Here is a 12,891-nt window from a genome sequence, read left to right as displayed (position 1 = left end):
CCTGCACCTTGGCCGGGGTGGGCACCTTGGCTGGGTTTGCCCAGGGTGCGCTCCGAAGCGGGGTTACTGGAGCGCCCCCTCTTTTTTTGTCAGAGCGTTTGGTGGGGTTTCTCGCATTGGCTCTTCCCAGGCCCGGTTGTTGGGTGCGCTCCCACCCTGGCGCGCGCGAAGTTGGAAGTTGGGTTAATTGCCCGGGCGCGCACCTTCGCCAGGGTGGGCACCTTGGTGCGCACACCTTGGCTGGGCTGCGCACCAGGGCGGGCTCAAGATGGCACCAGCATTCCCTTTTTCTCACTATCTTTCAAAACGGAAATTTTAAAATCTCGTTTTTTTTTTGCCTTTTATGGAAATTAGTGAAGGCATCGCATCAAAGGTGCGCACCTCGCTGCCCACCTTGGTGTGCTCCGAGGTGCCCACCACGGTGCGCAACGCCGGTGCGAACCCGGGAGCGCCCCGATGTGTGCTCCAAGGTGCGGCGTGCACGAAGTCGGACCCCGGTTTGCCCCGGGTGCGCACCTCGCGTGCACCTTGGTGCGCACACCTTGGCTGGGTTGCGCGGCCTGGTGGGCACCATGGTGCGCACCAAGGAGCGCTCCGAAGTGTGCTCCAAGGTGCGGCGTGCACGAAGTCGGAGCCCGGTTTGCCCCGGGTACGCACCTCGCGTGCACCTTCGCCGGGGTGGGCACCTCGGCTGGGTTGCGCGCCCTGGTGCGCACCAAGGAGCGCTCCGAAGTGTGCTCCAAGGTGCGGCGTGCACGAAGTCGGAGCCCGGTTTGCCCCGGGTGCGCACCTTCGCCGCGGTGCGCACCATGGCGTGCACGAAGTCGGAGCCCGGTTTGCCCCGGGTGCGCACCTCGCGTGCACCTTCGGTGGGGTTGCGCGCCCTGGTGGGCACCATGGTGCGCACCAAGGAGCGCTCCGAAGTGTGCTCCAAGGTGCGGCGTGCACGAAGTCGGAGCCCGGTTTGCCCCGGGTGCGCACCTCGCGTGCACCTTCGGCGGGGTTGCGCGCCCTGGTGGGCACCATGGTGCGCACCAAGGAGCGCTCCGAAGTGTGCTCCAAGGTGCGGCGTGCACGAAGTCGGAGCCCGGTTTGCCCCGGGTGCGCACCTCGCGTGCACCTTCGCCGCGGTGGGCACCATGGCGTGCACGAAGTCGGAGCCCGGTTTGCCCCGGGTGCGCACCTCGCGTGCACCTTCGCCGGGGTGGGCACCTCGGCTGGGTTGCGCGCCCTGGTGCGCACCAAGGAGCGCTCCGAAGTGTGCTCCAAGGTGCGGCGTGCACGAAGTCGGAGCCCGGTTTGCCCCGGGTGCGCACCTCGCGTGCACCTTCGCCAGGGTGGGCACCTCGGTGTGCTCCGAGGTGCGAACCCGAGAGCGCTCCGAGGTGCCCACGAAGTCGAAAGTCGGGTTAATTGCATTGTTTTCCCCGGGTGCGCTCCGAGGTGCGCAACATCGGCGCGCACCAAGGAGGGCTCCGAAGTGTGCTCCAAGGTGCGCACGATGGCGTGCACCTCTGGTGCGCACGATTCGGAGCTCGGTTTGACCGGGGTGCGCACACCTTGGCTGGGTTGCGCACCTTTTGTGCGCTCCAAGGTGCGCACGAAGTCGGAGCTCGGTTTGCCCCGGGTGCGCACCTTCGCCAGGGTGCGCACCTTGATGCGCACGCCTTGGCTGGGCTGCGCACCTTGGTGGGCGCCATGGTGCGCACCTTTCGTGCGCTCCAAGGTGCGCACGAAGTCGGAGCTCGGTTTGCCCCGGGTGCGCACCTTGGTGGGCGCCATGGTGCACTCCGAGGTGCCCAAGATTGGTGCGCACCAAGGAGCGCTCCGAAGTGCGCTCCAAGGTGCGCGCGAAGTCGAAAGTTGGGTTAATTGTCCGGTTTGCCTCGGGTGCGCACCTTGCGTGCACCTTCGCCAGGGTGGGCGCCTTGGTGCGCACACCTTGGCTGGGCTGCGCACACCTTGGCACCCGCGTTTCCTTCATTTTAAATTTTTTTTTTTTACAATCTCTCAAGTGGGAAATTCTATAATCTCAACTTTTTTTGCCTTTTCAGGAAACTTTTGAATGGAGCGCATCATTGGTGCGCTCCGAAGTGTGCTCCAAAGCTCTCTCCAGCTGCGTGCACCTGCCCCGGCCGCGCACCCGGCCCCGCCCAGCTTCGCTCACCTGTCCCGGGCGTCTGGTGCGGAACCTTAGAGTAAGAAACATCACCGTGCACCTTGGCCAACGTGCGCGACTCGACCGAGCGCGCACTGGCCGAGGTGCACACCGATTTCACCTGGGTGCGCGCGCAGCACCTCGGGCGCACCGGGGTGCGCGCACAACGCCCGGGTTGCACCGTGGCCTGTGTGCTCGGGGCGCCTCGGGTGCGCGCTCGGTGTCGCCCCCGCGCGCGCGGTAGTGCGGGCAGCGCACCCCGGCCCGGCCCGGCCCCGACGAGAACGCAAACGGGCAAAAGGTTTATTCAAATAGCATTGCGACGCCCGGCGAAAAACTAAAAAAGGGTGCAACACCGGGACTTCCCGGGAGGTCACCCATCCCAGTACTACTCCGGCCCAAGCGCGCTTAACTGCGGAGTTCTGATGGGATCCGGTGCACTAACGCTGGTATGATCGCACCCGTTATGAGCTTGTCGCAGTGTGTACTTAGCAAACCGCGACCCACGTGCGAATCCACCCCGGCCACCCACCCCCGTCGAGGTGCACACCCTCCCTCGCGAAGTGCGCCCCGTTCGCCAAGTGTGAGCCCTGCCCGGGTGCGCGCACCTTGCTAGGGCGTCGGGTGTGCACCCGGCCCGGCCTACGTGCGTGCACCTGGAGGGGGCGTCGTGTGCGTGCAGTGTCCCGTCTGCAACGCGGTGCCCACACACCACCTCGGGCGCAACGACCTGCGCTCACATGTGGGCCGAGTGCACCTTGGTGCATGTTCGGGGCGCCTCGGGTGCACGCTCGATCTTGCCCCGGTGCACCAAGGCGCTCGGTTTGCCCCGGGTGCGCACTTGGTGCAAGGTGGGCACCCAAAATAGGGATCAAGCACCAAAACACAAGTTTCGGGATGCAAAATGGGACCCAAGGACCACAAATGCGTTCCAAGACCCATGATGGGTCCACGAGAACAAAAATGTGTTCCGAGACTTAATAAACAAATATTGGGTTTTAGGAGAAGAAACATGCTCTGATGCCCAAAACGAGAATCGACCCCGAAAAGGCCACAGGCCAAAAGTGGGATGCGAGACAAAAAAAAATGGGACCCGAGGACCAAAATTGGGTTCCCAGGTCGAAGACAGGGCAACCGGACAAGAAACGACCTCTAAGGCTCGAAATGAGTCCCGGCGACTAAAACTTGACAAGAAGCACCCATCAGGCACCCAACTCGACACCCATGGGATGCCGACCCACCCGGGCTTCCACCTAGCACACCTTGGCACCCACCCACCCTCGCACCCAACCTCGCACCCAACTTAGCACCTTTGAACCCACATTGGCACTCACCCTGACCCTGGCACCTTGGAACCCACATTGGCACTCACCTTGACCCTGGCACCCACCTTTGCACTCACCTTGGGACCCACCCTGGCTCCCACCTCGGCACCCACCCAGACACCCACCTTGGTTCCTTGGCACCCACCTTGGATCCTTGGCACCCACCCCGACACCCACCTTGGCACGCAACTTGGCTACTTGCCACCCATCTTGGCTCCTTGACGCCCACCCCGACAACCACCCCGTGACCTACCCTGGCTAGGGTTGGTGCACACCCACCCTGGTGCCCACCTTGGCACCCACCCTATGACCCACCTTGGCACGCACCTTAGTACCCACCCCGTTACCCACCCTAGGACCCACCCCGTGACCCACCTTGGCCAGGGTGGGTGCCTTGGTGCGCACAACTTGCCTGGGCTGCACACCAGGGCGGGCTCAAGATGGCACCCGCGTTCCGTTTTTTTCACTATCTTTCAAAACGGAAATTTTAAAATCTCATTTTTTTCTTTTTTTTGCCTTTTCTGGAAATTAGTGAAGGCAGCGCATCAAAGGTGCGCAATGCTGGTGCGAACCCGGGAGCGCTCCGATGTGTGCTCCAAGGTGCGGCGTGCACGAAGTCCGAGCCCGGTTTGCCCCGGGTGCGCACCTCGCGTGCACCTTCGCCGGGGTGAGCACCTTGGCTGGGTTGCGCGCCCTGGTGCGTACCAAGGAGCGCTCTGAAGTGTGCTCCAAGGTGCGGCGTGCACGAAGTCGGAGCCCGGTTTGCCCCGGGTGTGCACCTCGGGTGCGCACCTCGCGTGCACCTTCGCTGCGGTGGGCACCTTGGCTGGGTTGCGCGCCTTGGTGGGCACCATGCAGTGCACGAAGTCGGAGCCCGGTTTGCCCCGGGCGCGCACCTCCGCCAGGGTGGGCACCTTGGTGCGCACAACTTGCCTGGGCTGCGCACCAGGAAGGGCTCAAGATGGCACCCGCGTTCCGTTTTTTTCACTATCTTTCAGAACGGAAATTTTAAAATATCGTTTTTTTTTGCCTTTTCTGGAAATTAGTGAAGGCAGCGCATCAAAGGTGCGCAACGCTGGTGCGAACCTGGGAGCGCTCCGATGTGTGCTCCAAGGTGCGGCGTGCACAAAGTCGGAGCCCGGTTTGCCCCGGGTGCGCCCTGGTGGGCACCATGGTGCGCACCAAGGAGCGCTCCGAAGTGTGCTCCAAGGTGCGGCCTGCACGAAGTCGGAGCCCGGTTTGCCCCGGGTGTGCACCTCGGGTGGGCACCTTGGTGCGCATGCCTTGCCTGGGCTGCGCACCAGGGCGGGCTCAAGATGGCACCCGCGTTCCTTTTTTTTCACTATCTTTCAAAACGGAAATTTTAAAATCTCATTTTTTTTTGCCTTTTTCTGGAAATTAGTGAAGGCAGCGCATCAAAGGTGCGCACCTCGCTGCCCACCACGGTGCGCAACGCCGGTGGGCACCCGGGAGTGCTTCGAAGTGTGCTCCAAGGTGTTGCGTGCACGTTGTCGGAGCCCGGTTTGCCCCGGGTGCGCACCTCGCGTGCACCTTCGTCGGGGTGGGCACCTTGGCTTGGTTTGCCCCGGCTGCGCTCCGAAGCGGGGTTATTGGAGCGCCGCCTCTTTTTTTGTCGGAGCGTTTGGTGGGGTTTCTCGCATTGGCTCTTCCGAGGCCCGGTTGCCACCCTGGCGCGCACGAAGTCGGAAGTAGGGTTAATTGCCCGGGTGCGCACCTTTGCCAGGGTGGCACCTTACCTGGGCTGCGCACCAGGGCGGGCTCAAGATGGCACGCGCGTTCCGTTTTTTTCACTATCTTTCAAAACGGAAATTTTAAAATCTCCTTTTTTTTTTGCCTTTTCTGGAAATTAGTGAAGGCAGCGCATCAAAGGTGCGCACCTCGCTGCCCACCTTGGTGTGCTCTGAGGTGCGCACCCGGGAGCGCTACGAAGTGTGCTCCAAGGTGCGGCGTGCACGTTGTCGGAGCCCGGTTTGCCCCGGGTGCGCACCTCGCCTGCACCTTGGCCGGGGTGGGCACCTTGGCTGGGTTTGCCCAGGGTGCGCTCCGAAGCGGGGTTACTGGAGCGCCCCCTCTTTTTTTGTCAGAGAGTTTGGTGGGGTTTCTCGCATTGGCTCTTCCCAGGCCCGGTTGTTGGGTGCGCTCCCACCCTGGCGCGCGCGAAGTTGGAAGTTGGGTTAATTGCCCGGGCGCGCACCTTCGCCAGGGTGGGCACCTTGGTGCGCAAACCTTGGCTGGGCTGCGCACCAGGGCGGGCTCAAGATGGCACCAGCATTCCCTTTTTCTCACTATCTTTCAAAACGGAAATTTTAAAATCTCGTTTTTTTTTTGCCTTTTATGGAAATTAGTGAAGGCATCGCATCAAAGGTGCGCACCTCGCTGCCCACCTTGGTGTGCTCCGAGGTGCCCACCACGGTGCGCAACGCCGGTGCGAACCCGGGAGCGCCCCGATGTGTGCTCCAAGGTGCGGCGTGCACGAAGTCGGACCCCGGTTTGCCCCGGGTGCGCACCTCGCGTGCACCTTGGTGCGCACACCTTGGCTGGGTTGCGCGGCCTGGTGGGCACCATGGTGCGCACCAAGGAGCGCTCCGAAGTGTGCTCCAAGGTGCGGCGTGCACGAAGTCGGAGCCCGGTTTGCCCCGGGTGCGCACCTTCGCCGCGGTGGGCACCATGGCGTGCACGAAGTCGGAGCCCGGTTTGCCCCGGGTGCGCACCTCGCGTGCACCTTCGCCGGGGTGGGCACCTCGGCTGGGTTGCGCGCCCTGGTGCGCACCAAGGAGCGCTCTGAAGTGTGCTCCAAGGTGCGGCGTGCACGAAGTCGGAGCCCGGTTTGCCCCGGGTGTGCACCTCGCGTGCACCTTCGCTGCGGTGGGCACCTTGGCTGGGTTGCGCGCCTTGGTGGGCACCATGCAGTGCACGAAGTCGGAGCCCGGTTTGCCCCGGGCGCGCACCTCCGCCAGGGTGGGCACCTTGGTGCGCACAACTTGCCTGGGCTGCGCACCAGGAAGGGCTCAAGATGGCACCCGCGTTCCGTTTTTTTCACTATCTTTCAGAACGGAAATTTTAAAATATCGTTTTTTTTTGCCTTTTCTGGAAATTAGTGAAGGCAGCGCATCAAAGGTGCGCAACGCTGGTGCGAACCTGGGAGCGCTCCGATGTGTGCTCCAAGGTGCGGCGTGCACGAAGTCGGACCCCGGTTTGCCCCGGGTGCGCACCTCGCGTGCACCTTGGTGCGCACACCTTGGCTGGGTTGCGCGCCCTGGTGGGCACCATGGTGCGCACCAAGGAGCGCTCCGAAGTGTGCTCCAAGGTGCGGCGTGCACGAAGTCGGAGCCCGGTTTGCCCCGGGTGCGCACCTCGCGTGCACCTTCGCCGCGGTGGGCACCATGGCGTGCACGAAGTCGGAGCCCGGTTTGCCCCGGGTGCGCACCTCGCGTGCACCTTCGCCGGGGTGGGCACCTTGGTGTGCAGACCTTGGCTGGGTTGCGCGCCCTGGTGGGCACCATGGTGCGCACCAAGGAGCGCTCCGAAGTGTGCTCCAAGGTGCGGCCTGCACGAAGTCGGAGCCCGGTTTGCCCCGGGTGTGCACCTCGGGTGGGCACCTTGGTGCGCATGCCTTGCCTGGGCTGCGCACCAGGGCGGGCTCAAGATGGCACCCGCGTTCCTTTTTTTTCACTATCTTTCAAAACGGAAATTTTAAAATCTCATTTTTTTTTGCCTTTTTCTGGAAATTAGTGAAGGCAGCGCATCAAAGGTGCGCACCTCGCTGCCCACCACGGTGCGCAACGCCGGTGGGCACCCGGGAGTGCTTCGAAGTGTGCTCCAAGGTGCTGCGTGCACGTTGTCGGAGCCCGGTTTGCCCCGGGTGCGCACCTCGCGTGCACCTTCGTCGGGGTGGGCACCTTGGCTGGGTTTGCCCCGGCTGCGCTCCGAAGCGGGGTTATTGGAGCGCCGCCTCTTTTTTTGTCGGAGCGTTTGGTGGGGTTTCTCGCATTGGCTCTTCCGAGGCCCGGTTGCCACCCTGGCGCGCACGAAGTCGGAAGTAGGGTTAATTGCCCGGGTGCGCACCTTTGCCAGGGTGGGCACCTTACCTGGGCTGCGCACCAGGGCGGGCTCAAGATGGCACGCGCGTTCCGTTTTTTTCACTATCTTTCAAAACGGAAATTTTAAAATCTCCTTTTTTTTTTGCCTTTTCTGGAAATTAGTGAAGGCAGCGCATCAAAGGTGCGCACCTCGCTGCCCACCTTGGTGTGCTCTGAGGTGCGCACCCGGGAGCGCTACGAAGTGTGCTCCAAGGTGCGGCGTGCACGTTGTCGGAGCCCGGTTTGCCCCGGGTGCGCACCTCGCCTGCACCTTGGCCGGGGTGGGCACCTTGGCTGGGTTTGCCCAGGGTGCGCTCCGAAGCGGGGTTACTGGAGCGCCCCCTCTTTTTTTGTCAGAGCGTTTGGTGGGGTTTCTCGCATTGGCTCTTCCCAGGCCCGGTTGTTGGGTGCGCTCCCACCCTGGCGCGCGCGAAGTTGGAAGTTGGGTTAATTGCCCGGGCGCGCACCTTCGCCAGGGTGGGCACCTTGGTGCGCACACCTTGGCTGGGCTGCGCACCAGGGCGGGCTCAAGATGGCACCAGCATTCCCTTTTTCTCACTATCTTTCAAAACGGAAATTTTAAAATCTCGTTTTTTTTTTGCCTTTTATGGAAATTAGTGAAGGCATCGCATCAAAGGTGCGCACCTCGCTGCCCACCTTGGTGTGCTCCGAGGTGCCCACCACGGTGCGCAACGCCGGTGCGAACCCGGGAGCGCCCCGATGTGTGCTCCAAGGTGCGGCGTGCACGAAGTCGGACCCCGGTTTGCCCCGGGTGCGCACCTCGCGTGCACCTTGGTGCGCACACCTTGGCTGGGTTGCGCGGCCTGGTGGGCACCATGGTGCGCACCAAGGAGCGCTCCGAAGTGTGCTCCAAGGTGCGGCGTGCACGAAGTCGGAGCCCGGTTTGCCCCGGGTACGCACCTCGCGTGCACCTTCGCCGGGGTGGGCACCTCGGCTGGGTTGCGCGCCCTGGTGCGCACCAAGGAGCGCTCCGAAGTGTGCTCCAAGGTGCGGCGTGCACGAAGTCGGAGCCCGGTTTGCCCCGGGTGCGCACCTTCGCCGCGGTGCGCACCATGGCGTGCACGAAGTCGGAGCCCGGTTTGCCCCGGGTGCGCACCTCGCGTGCACCTTCGGCGGGGTTGCGCGCCCTGGTGGGCACCATGGTGCGCACCAAGGAGCGCTCCGAAGTGTGCTCCAAGGTGCGGCGTGCACGAAGTCGGAGCCCGGTTTGCCCCGGGTGCGCACCTCGCGTGCACCTTCGGCGGGGTTGCGCGCCCTGGTGGGCACCATGGTGCGCACCAAGGAGCGCTCCGAAGTGTGCTCCAAGGTGCGGCGTGCACGAAGTCGGAGCCCGGTTTGCCCCGGGTGCGCACCTCGCGTGCACCTTCGCCGCGGTGGGCACCATGGCGTGCACGAAGTCGGAGCCCGGTTTGCCCCGGGTGCGCACCTCGCGTGCACCTTCGCCGGGGTGGGCACCTCGGCTGGGTTGCGCGCCCTGGTGCGCACCAAGGAGCGCTCCGAAGTGTGCTCCAAGGTGCGGCGTGCACGAAGTCGGAGCCCGGTTTGCCCCGGGTGCGCACCTCGCGTGCACCTTCGCCAGGGTGGGCACCTCGGTGCGCACACCTTCTCAATGTTTTCTTGCCTTTTCTGGAAATTGGTGAAGGCAGCGCATCAAAGGTGCGCACCTCGGTGTGCTCCGAGGTGCGAACCCGAGAGCGCTCCGAGGTGCCCACGAAGTCGAAAGTCGGGTTAATTGCATTGTTTTCCCCGGGTGCGCTCCGAGGTGCGCAACATCGGCGCGCACCAAGGAGGGCTCCGAAGTGTGCTCCAAGGTGCGCACGATGGCGTGCACCTCTGGTGCGCACGATTCGGAGCTCGGTTTGACCGGGGTGCGCACACCTTGGCTGGGTTGCGCACCTTTTGTGCGCTCCAAGGTGCGCACGAAGTCGGAGCTCGGTTTGCCCCGGGTGCGCACCTTCGCCAGGGTGCGCACCTTGATGCGCACGCCTTGGCTGGGCTGCGCACCTTGGTGGGCGCCATGGTGCGCACCTTTCGTGCGCTCCAAGGTGCGCACGAAGTCGGAGCTCGGTTTGCCCCGGGTGCGCACCTTGGTGGGCGCCATGGTGCACTCCGAGGTGCCCAAGATTGGTGCGCACCAAGGAGCGCTCCGAAGTGCGCTCCAAGGTGCGCGCGAAGTCGAAAGTTGGGTTAATTGTCCGGTTTGCCTCGGGTGCGCACCTTGCGTGCACCTTCGCCAGGGTGGGCGCCTTGGTGCGCACACCTTGGCTGGGCTGCGCACACCTTGGCACCCGCGTTTCCTTCATTTTAAATTTTTTTTTTTTACAATCTCTCAAGTGGGAAATTCTATAATCTCAACTTTTTTTGCCTTTTCAGGAAACTTTTGAATGGAGCGCATCATTGGTGCGCTCCGAAGTGTGCTCCAAAGCTCTCTCCAGCTGCGTGCACCTGCCCCGGCCGCGCACCCGGCCCCGCCCAGCTTCGCTCACCTGTCCCGGGCGTCTGGTGCGGAACCTTAGAGTAAGAAACATCACCGTGCACCTTGGCCAACGTGCGCGACTCGACCGAGCGCGCACTGGCCGAGGTGCACACCGATTTCACCTGGGTGCGCGCGCAGCACCTCGGGCGCACCGGGGTGCGCGCACAACGCCCGGGTTGCACCGTGGCCTGTGTGCTCGGGGCGCCTCGGGTGCGCGCTCGGTGTCGCCCCCGCGCGCGCGGTAGTGCGGGCAGCGCACCCCGGCCCGGCCCGGCCCCGACGAGAACGCAAACGGGCAAAAGGTTTATTCAAATAGCATTGCGACGCCCGGCGAAAAACTAAAAAAGGGTGCAACACCGGGACTTCCCGGGAGGTCACCCATCCCAGTACTACTCCGGCCCAAGCGCGCTTAACTGCGGAGTTCTGATGGGATCCGGTGCACTAACGCTGGTATGATCGCACCCGTTATGAGCTTGTCGCAGTGTGTACTTAGCAAACCGCGACCCACGTGCGAATCCACCCCGGCCACCCACCCCCGTCGAGGTGCACACCCTCCCTCGCGAAGTGCGCCCCGTTCGCCAAGTGTGAGCCCTGCCCGGGTGCGCGCACCTTGCTAGGGCGTCGGGTGTGCACCCGGCCCGGCCTACGTGCGTGCACCTGGAGGGGGCGTCGTGTGCGTGCAGTGTCCCGTCTGCAACGCGGTGCCCACACACCACCTCGGGCGCAACGACCTGCGCTCACATGTGGGCCGAGTGCACCTTGGTGCATGTTCGGGGCGCCTCGGGTGCACGCTCGATCTTGCCCCGGTGCACCAAGGCGCTCGGTTTGCCCCGGGTGCGCACTTGGTGCAAGGTGGGCACCCAAAATAGGGATCAAGCACCAAAACACAAGTTTCGGGATGCAAAATGGGACCCAAGGACCACAAATGCGTTCCAAGACCCATGATGGGTCCACGAGAACAAAAATGTGTTCCGAGACTTAATAAACAAATATTGGGTTTTAGGAGAAGAAACATGCTCTGATGCCCAAAACGAGAATCGACCCCGAAAAGGCCACAGGCCAAAAGTGGGATGCGAGACAAAAAAAAATGGGACCCGAGGACCAAAATTGGGTTCCCAGGTCGAAGACAGGGCAACCGGACAAGAAACGACCTCTAAGGCTCGAAATGAGTCCCGACGACTAAAACTTGACAAGAAGCACCCATCAGGCACCCAACTCGACACCCATGGGATGCCGACCCACCCGGGCTTCCACCTAGCACACCTTGGCACCCACCCACCCTCGCACCCAACCTCGCACCCAACTTAGCACCTTTGAACCCACATTGGCACTCACCCTGACCCTGGCACCTTGGAACCCACATTGGCACTCACCTTGACCCTGGCACCCACCTTTGCACTCACCTTGGGACCCACCCTGGCTCCCACCTCGGCACCCACCCAGACACCCACCTTGGTTCCTTGGCACCCACCTTGGATCCTTGGCACCCACCCCGACACCCACCTTGGCACGCAACTTGGCTACTTGCCACCCACCTTGGCTCCTTGACGCCCACCCCGACAACCACCCCGTGACCTACCCTGGCTAGGGTTGGTGCACACCCACCCTGGTGCCCACCTTGGCACCCACCCTATGACCCACCTTGGCACGCACCTTAGTACCCACCCCGTTACCCACCCTAGGACCCACCCCGTGACCCACCTTGGCCAGGGTGGGTGCACCCACCCTGGTGCCCACCTTGGCACCCACCCATCCTAGCACCCAGCCTGTGACCGGGCTTGGAACCCAACCTTGCACCCGCACCCGTCTTGGCCAGTGTGGGTGCGCACCCATCCTGGCACCCACGTTGTGACACACCCTTTAACCCACGCACCCTAGCACCCACGTTGGCACCCACCTTGGAACCCAACCTAGCAACTTGGCACCCACCCCGTGACCCACCTTGGCATCCACCATAGCAGTCGCCGACTTGGCACCCACCTCGGCACCCACCTTGACACTTGTGGACCCACCTTGCCACTCACCCTAGCATCGACCCATCCTAGCACCCACCCTGGCACCTTTGCACCCTAGCACTCACCCATCCTAGCACCTAACCTGTGACCCACCTTGACACTCACCCTCGCACCCACCTTGGAACCCAACCTAGCACCCACCCACCCTGACACCAACCCTAGCACCTACCCACCCTTGCACCCACCCTGTGACCCATCTTGGCACCCACCCATCCTACCACTCAACCTATCACCCACCTTCTCACCCACCTTGGCATCCACCTTAGCACCCACCCACACTGGCACCTTGGCACCCACCTCGGGCAAGGTGGGTGCACACCCACCCTGGCACCCAATTTAGAACCCACCGAGCATGTTACCCACCTTGGCACCCACATTGCAGCCCACCCTAGTACCCACCCTATGACCCACATTGGCATCCACACCCTAGCACCCAGGCACCTCGACACCCGCCTTGACACCCACCCTAGCACTGAACCTGTGACCCACCTTGGAACTCACCCTAGAACCCACCCACCCTGTGAACCACCTTGGCATCCACCTTAGCACCCACCCACCTTGGCACCCACTCTAGCACTCACCCATCCTAACACCCAACTTGTTACCCACCTTGGCACCCGCCCTCGCGTCCACCTTGAAACCCACCCTAGCACCCACCCACGCAGGAGCCCACCTTGGCACCCAACCTAACACCCACGCATCCTGGCACCCAACTTGTGACCCACCTTGGAACCCACCCTAGTACCCACCTTTGAACCCACTATATCACCAACCCACCTTGGCACCCACCCTATGA

General features: G+C 63.1%; 2 non-coding genes across 2 annotated transcripts; both read right to left on the bottom strand.

The window, feature by feature from the left end:
• Positions 1-2,502: 2,502 nt before the first annotated feature.
• Positions 2,503-2,621, bottom strand: LOC131864086 (5S ribosomal RNA). Its single transcript, XR_009362977.1, has one exon. It is a non-coding gene; the product is annotated as a 5S ribosomal RNA (ribosomal RNA).
• Positions 2,622-10,425: 7,804 nt separating this feature from the next.
• LOC131864085 (5S ribosomal RNA) lies at positions 10,426-10,544 on the bottom strand. The gene has a single exon (XR_009362976.1). It is a non-coding gene; the product is annotated as a 5S ribosomal RNA (ribosomal RNA).
• Between the last annotated feature and the right edge of the window lie 2,347 nt (positions 10,545-12,891).

The sequence above is a fragment of the Cryptomeria japonica genome, unplaced genomic scaffold, assembly GCF_030272615.1.
Source record: "Cryptomeria japonica unplaced genomic scaffold, Sugi_1.0 HiC_scaffold_76, whole genome shotgun sequence".
Classification (NCBI taxonomy): domain Eukaryota; kingdom Viridiplantae; phylum Streptophyta; class Pinopsida; order Cupressales; family Cupressaceae; genus Cryptomeria; species Cryptomeria japonica.
This window is presented reverse-complemented; position numbering and strand designations above follow the sequence as displayed.